Here is a 7686-nt window from a genome sequence, read left to right on the forward strand (position 1 = left end):
TGTGAGTCATTCTCCCCTAGCTGTGTACGTATTAATCATTCTCAAGCCCTGTAGAGAAAGGGTTAACAGCCCAGTCCCCGGAATCAGATGCCTGAGTTAAAAGAATGGCTTTAGCACTCTCTAGCTGGTTGATATTGGGCAAATTGTTTGACTTCTTAGTGCTTGAATTTTTTTCATCTACAAAGCAGGAATAATAACCAAACCTACCTCATAAGTATGTTGTGACGATTAAATAAATTCATACATTAAAAGCACTTTGAACAGTGTTTATCACATTGCAGTCACTCAATGAAAGTTATTATATAATATTTGTGCTCATTTCTTAAACTACTTGAGAGTGCTCCCCTTTTCTAATGTCTCTCCTATAGTACCAAACTTAAAGGGGCTTGCTTACTCCATGACCAGGGATGGTTGGACCAGGCAAAGAAATAAGAAAAGATCTATGAAAGGAAACTAAATATAATTATTAGAATTTAATTAATGTATCAAAAATGTATAGAATCACAGGACTGAGTAAATCAGAGATGGTTTAATCTATGGTTATCAAAAGTAGAAATATCAATGAGAATAACAGGGAGTTTAAATATACATACCATCACCCCAGTACACACACACGGAGACACACACCCCAGTGCAACTCTCCCAACTTCATCCCATCCAACATCTACCAAACCCCAATCAGGGATTTGATAAGATTGTTGAGGACCACAACTATACGTATTTTGAAAAAGACTATAGGAGGATTCTAATGTATTTCTACCGACTCCTTACCCACTGGTGTCTACACATCCTGTCTAATACTAATACTCTAAGTTGTTTATGGAGGAGAAAAAAAATGATGCCAAGAGAGGATAAATGGCTCTGCCAAAGACAAGTTGCTAATGACTGTAGACCAGTGCTTCTCTGGCTTTTATCCCTACCCTGATAGTTTAGGTCTCCAGCCTCTGGTGACAAATGCTTGCCCCCAAATAAAATAATTTCTGGAAGCCCTCAGGGGATATTCCACTTATGCTTAAAATCAAACTGTCCTGTTAGCCACTGCATGGTTTCTCTGTTTCTCTTCTCCCTCTCTTAATCAGCTATTTGAATTACTCATTCATGCTTTATTTACATCCGGGTCCATGGCACCTCCAGGTCCTACAGCTTTTGTGGTTCCCACTGCTGCTTCTGCTGACCCTGCTGCTTGTGTTAGACACTGCAGCCCCTCCTATTGGTGTTGTCGTCTCCCCCTGGGCATTTACCCCCACTGATGCCCTGGGACTTTTAAGATGCCAAAAGTATGTGCCGTGTAGTGCTTTCTTATGTTATAGAGAAAAGCAAGATAGTGTAACTTATATTGCAGCCCACCACCAAGATTTAGCAGAACAGCTCTTTCTTTCAGCTTCTTATTTATGGCTCCTGTTTTCCTCCCTCTGTCTCTTGCTGGCATTGTGTCTGAAAATGAATAGACAAACAGGACTAAAACACAATAAGGGATTCATACAACTAAGGCTTTGTTTCCACCTTAATTTGGCTTTCTGATTCTCTCTTCCATAAAGACAGGTGCTGTAAGACTGAATTCATAAGTTAAAAAATAGCAATGATAAAAACTAATCTTTGAGCACTTATTCTGTGTAGACATGACATTAAGCACTTTACCAACATTAATTCATTTAATATTCATAGACACCCTTGACAAAGGTAATATTATTATTGCTGTGAATGAATGAAACTGAAAGGTGTTTAGTCACTTGCCCAAGGTCTCAAAACTGGCAATGGGTGAAGCAGATGTTCTAGGCAAGTGTGCTTTCCTCCAGAATCCAAGCTCCTAATTATTTTACTGCCTAGGGCTAGACTTTAGAGAGCTTGCAAAATCACTAAAATTATATTTAAAATGATGTATGCATGTGCTTTTTACCCTCTAGAGATAAATTTCAGGTGCTCAAAGGGCAAAAAGAATGTCCTAGCATTTTGTTGAGCTTTCCTGTAGGAAGCTGTACAATCGCTTATGAAAATAGGCTCCTGCTATGTCTGTCCCATTGGGTCATCAAACCTGCCCAGACATGTCTGATACTTCAGTAATGGATCAGCTCAGGCTTCTACTGTGACAAGTAGCAGAGCCAAGATGATGTATTTAGCTATGTTAAGCTGACTCAAACTTAACACAAGATCATGTGCCTCTCATTTTCCTACCTTCATAGATTTTGTACCTGAAACCTTTCTGGGTTACTGAAGATCCTATGGAATCAGGGGGTTGAAGAGATGGAAACATAAAGAATCCAACCCACTGTGAGAAGACTAAAAGCCCAGTTGGTGGAAACCACCTCTCTGGGGCCAGGGTAACAGCATGCCTCCCCACCTGTGTCTGCTCAGGCAGCCCCTTGGGGTTACGTAGCATGCTGCAGCTGTGCAGATTTCCATCTCTGATAAAAGTTTGCCTGAGAGGTACTTGCTGATGATTGTCAACAATCAAATGAATTATAGATGATGTTGGTAAACAAAATGCTGCCATGATAAATGATAAGTTGGCTCTCCTCTGACATGACTGCTAAGTCATTCAAAGTGCTGATTAAACTCATTACTGTAAAATAATCACTATCCATTACCTTTAATGTCGTGAACTGACAACCTAGTTAAGGCAGCTGATGGTGTCAGCAAAGTGATTTGTTGTACTGCATGTCCATCGTCAATAAATCACTTCGATAAATCAATGAACAGTAGCAATAAAACAATATATTTTCATATTTCCTGACATTCAATTACAGAGCGTGTACACGGACTTATTCTTAAACACAACACTGAGATGGAAGATTTCAGCATTCACCAGCAATGAACACAGGATTAATTCTATTTTGGCCCAGACTGCAGGACACTTGTATAATTATGTTTGTGTGCATGTGTATGTTTGTGTGTACATGTATGCCTTCTTCAGCTACAGTACTTACCTAGCTGCTGCTGCCAAGATAACACATTACACAAGCAAAACGATGATCCTAAAGGTGTTCCTTGTCTTGAACTTAGAAGAAGGTAATAACATGTAGAATACAGAGCTGTGGACCAGGAATTAAGAGACCTGAGAAAGTTTTTAACCAGCTGTTTGACCTTATGCAAGTCACTTAACCTTTCTGTGATTGTTTTTTCATCTGTAAAGTAGGGATAATATCTGCTTACTGCAGACAATGAGAACAACAATCAACTGAGATAACATATATGAGAATATTTTATGAAATATAACACCTTCTTCTAAATTTAGTTTTCATTTTTCTTATTCTGAAGTCACTATTACCTCTAAAACTCTTATATATTAAATGCTCTTTCCAGCTGTAGAGGTATTGTAAGCAATTCAGTCTTAGCTAACTCAATTTTTAATACAGTAATGTTTTATGTACTGAATCTTTCTTTATTCACCCACAAGTTATCTAGTATTTGATTTTGTGCCAAGCAATGTGCTAGGCCCAAAGAAGACAATAGTGAAAAAAGAGTTCACCATTTCATCATGAAAATAGAAAAGAAACAGGGAAGTAACAAAATCTGTAAAAATCATCATATATATGTTCTCTAAATATCAAAACATATTTTCTTTCAGCTACTATGGTAGAATTTTTGAAAATTATATTGCACACTCTGAGTCTCAACTCAGTTTTGTAAATATTTTCCAGAAAACTTAGATACAAAGGGCTGTGCGGATGAGACATGTAAGTATAATTCAGGCCTTCTGAAGGGCCTGCTTTCTAACAGAGAGGAAAAATAAGTATACCAATAACTACAGGATGAGACAGAATTTGTGAATAGCAATAAAAAAGGTAACTACCAAGCCTCCTCATGATTGATTAGAAGAAAGTTAAATTACATCTGATTGGGCAAGCACCTAGACATGATTAACATTAGAGATGGTTCTGGAAGGGTGAGTAAAATGCCAATAATTAGAATAAGGCAATGTGGGGATGGAGGAATTGATCATTCAGAGAAAGATATTCCCAATGGAGAGATACACAAAGGCAAAGGTAAGAAGAAGGGAAAGCACAATGTGGTGCAGGAATTGGAGAGTTCATCCACTTCGGTTGATGTACTAGTTTAAAGAGGCTAAGTTATGTGTAGTAACATATTCACTTCAAAATCCCAGCAGCACAACACACCAACACACATCAAATGTTTATTTTTCGCTCACACACTAGATCATTAAGGTCTCAGATTCCACCACTTTGTAGCTGCAAGATCTAAAATGTGCAACTTTCCTTATTGCTTCAGGAAGAGAATAAAGAAGCATGGAGAACTCACGCCTGTTCTTCTAGGCTCAGGCACAGAAATGACGTATGTTCTTTCTGCTAACAGCCAATTAACCAGAACTAGCCATATGGCCAGCTCAATGGCCAGAAGCTGCATAAAGTGGGAGAAAGGAGATTATTTGATGAGCATTGTTATCTCTTTCATGGCTGGGCTATGAAACATATACAATGGAGAGTAAAAGATAAGATGGAAAATGTCAGCCACTTCTAGTAGTGACTGTCAGGATGTAGAGTTTACACTAACCCTAGGAACTAGGGTGAGATTGAATGAACAAGATTAGGAGGATGATCTGATTGGGTTTGGTGATAATCTAGCTGTTAACCAGAAGGTCTGAAGATGGCTTTCTGGATAAATTGTGAGAGAATAGGGAGATTGGTGTGGTGCCTATCTCAGGAAAAGAGAGAGAGAGAGAAATTTAAAACCTAAACATACCATGGTCATGACAATGGAAAACAGAGGGCATATGTGAGAAAATGATGAAAGTAAAAGTCTATTAGATTTGGCCATTAATTCAGCATGGGACATGAGAAGTAGAGAGTATAGAAAGAAGAAATCCAGTGGCTTTAGTCATAGTGGTGTCATAGTACAGGAAGTCCACAGGAGAAGCCACTCTGGAGACTTCATACATAGGATATAAAGTTATTATAAAAAATAAAGTATGGAGCTGGAGTACAGCAACTACAGCAGAAGCCAAAGATGTGAGTCACATTTAGTGTGCCTTGAAATCCATTCAAAAATTGTCTAATAAATGGCCGGGTACGGTGGCTCACACCTGTAATCCCAGCACTTTGGGAGGCTGAGGTGGGCAGATCACGAGGTCAGGAGATCGAGACCATCCTGGCTAACATGGTGAAACCCCTTCTCTACTAAAAATACAAAAAAAAATTAGCCAGGCGTGGTGGCAGGTGCCTGTAGTCCCAGTTATTCGGGAGGCTGAGGCAGGAGAATGGCGTGAACCCAGGAAGCAGAGCTTGCAGTGAGCCGAGATCGCACCACTGCACTCCAGCCTGGGCAACAGAGCAAAACTCCATCCCCCAACACCCCCGCCGCAAAAAAATGTCTAATAAGCCACTTTTCTATTTCTTCACGAATGTGATGACCATGCCAAACATCACTAAAAAGATACCATGTTTGCTGAAGTATAAGGTGCATGTTACTTTTCAAAAAATTCAATGTGTCTCACCATCCATAAATAATTACTATTAATGATTAGATGGTATTCTTTTCAAGTTTCCATCTGTAGCGTATGAAAATAAGAGTGCCTGTGTTCTACCTTTTGTTCTAACTGGGTGTCAGAATTCTGAAAAATTATTCCCTGACTCTGTATTTCAATTTCCTCTGGTGATCTGTGGTGATTGCTAAAAAGTTGACTTTTTTATGGTCTCTCCTTTATGAGTTGACTGTTTTGTGAACCCCTGGTCATTCTCTGTAAATTTTAGTTGCCCTTACCAATGCTGCATATGCTTTATGTTTTTCTCTTTAGTCCTTTTTATATGCTGTAAATTTTCCATTTTGTTCTTATTTTTTGTCAGTCTCTTCCACTAGAATATAAAGTCCATGGCAATGAAAATACATTTTTGTTTATAAATGCTCAGTAACATTCATAGAGAGCTCTATGAATGTTAGTAATAATAAGAAGAATATCATTACCATCAAAAGGGCTTGTAATTGGACTTGGAAGCAATTTGAATACGGGAACTGCTTGTACCATGCTTCTTGAACTCAAAGTGTGTATCTCTGACCATTAAATATGTTTCAACATCATTTCTAATACCTACATAATATTCCACTATAGCTGTTCTTTAAATTTACACTGCCATTTCATAATTCTTTCATATTTGCATTATCTTCTCACTATGCTCCATACTATAACAATATTTCTGCACATATAATTTTGCATTTTTCTCACATTATATTCCTAAAAGAAGAATTTGTGGGTAAAAGTATAACAACTTTTGTAATGAAATTGATTTTTTGCCAAATTGTCTCTTAGAGAGGCATTATCAATTTATATTTTCCATAAATGAAAGTAGCTTTCAAGTGATGAGTAAGACCATGGCCTCTTAGTAGCCTCTAGGTCCAAGTCTTAGCTCACCCTCATCTGGTTGAAGGCACTGAGCAAGTTCCTGAACTCTTCTTAGTATCCACATCTGAAAAAAAGGTAAAATATCAAATTTTATTGTTGTTCTGAAGATTAAATGTGAAAATATACATAAAATGTAAAATGGGATCTGACACATAGAACTTACTAAATAAAATTCAACCATTATTGTTTCAGTATATGAAATTGTCTTTTCACCATACTTTATTAACACAATGTATTTTTCTTTTATAATCTCAAAGCCTTAATATGATTTTGTTAATTAAATTAGCATTTATTTAATCACTAGTGACAATGAATATTATCTCTTATGATTATTAGTTCATTTTTGCTACTGGGGCTGTCATTTCTCATTAACCTATAAGATTTATTTAAATATTAAGGAAATTAATTCTTTATATATCTCATATACATATTAATAAATACATATTAATATTAAGAAAATTAATTCCTTATATGTACTATAAATACATTTCCAGACTATGACTTGCCTTTTCATTGTATCTGTGAGTTTATTTGCCTTACCAAATATAAAATTTTTACGGTGCTCGCTATGGCAGCACATATACTAAAATTGGAATGATACAGAGAAGACTAGCTTGGCCCCTGTGCAAGGATGACATGCAAATTCGTGAAGCGTTCCATATTTTTCAAGATGGCCGAAGAGGAACAGCTCCGGTCTGCGGCTCCCAGCATGATCAACACAGAAGACGGGTGATTTCTACATTTCCCACTGAGGTACCTGGTTCATCTCATTGGGACTGGTTGGACAGTGGGTGCAGCCCATGGAGGGCGAGCCGAAGCAGGGTGGGGCATCGCCTCACCCAGGAAGCACAAGGGGTTGGGGAATGTCCCTTTCCTAGCCAAGAGAAGCCATGACAGACTATAGCAGGAAAATCGGGACACTTCCACCCAAATAATGCACTTTTCCAATGGTCTTAGCAAACAGCACACCAGGAGATTATATCCCACGCCTGGCTCAGCAAATCCCACGCCAACAGAGCCTTGCTAGCTGCAAGCGCGGCAGTCCAAGATCCAGCTGCGAGGCAGCAGCCTGGCTGGGGAAGGGGCATCTGCCATTGCTGAGGCTTAAGTAGGTAAACAAAGCAGCCAGGAAGCTCAAACTTGGTGGAGCCCACCTCATCTCAACAAGGCCTGTCTGCCTCTGTAGACTCCACCTCTGGAGGCAGGGCATAGCTTAACAAAAGGCAGCAGAAACTTCCGCAGGCTTAAACGTCCCTGACAGCTCTGAAGAGAGCAGTGGTTCTCCCAGCATGGTGTTTCAGCTCTGAGAATGAGCAGACTGCCTCCTCAAGTGG

The 7686-nt window shown here is 38.7% G+C and overlaps 1 non-coding gene across 1 annotated transcript; it reads left to right on the top strand.

The window, feature by feature from the left end:
* Window positions 1-6911: 6911 nt before the first annotated feature.
* LOC112132242 (U6 spliceosomal RNA) lies at window positions 6912-7018 on the top strand. The gene has a single exon (XR_002914037.1). It is a non-coding gene; the product is annotated as a U6 spliceosomal RNA (small nuclear RNA).
* Window positions 7019-7686: the final 668 nt, after the last annotated feature.

Source organism: Pongo abelii, chromosome 12 (genome assembly GCF_028885655.2).
Source record: "Pongo abelii isolate AG06213 chromosome 12, NHGRI_mPonAbe1-v2.0_pri, whole genome shotgun sequence".
NCBI classification, from domain to species: domain Eukaryota; kingdom Metazoa; phylum Chordata; class Mammalia; order Primates; family Hominidae; genus Pongo; species Pongo abelii.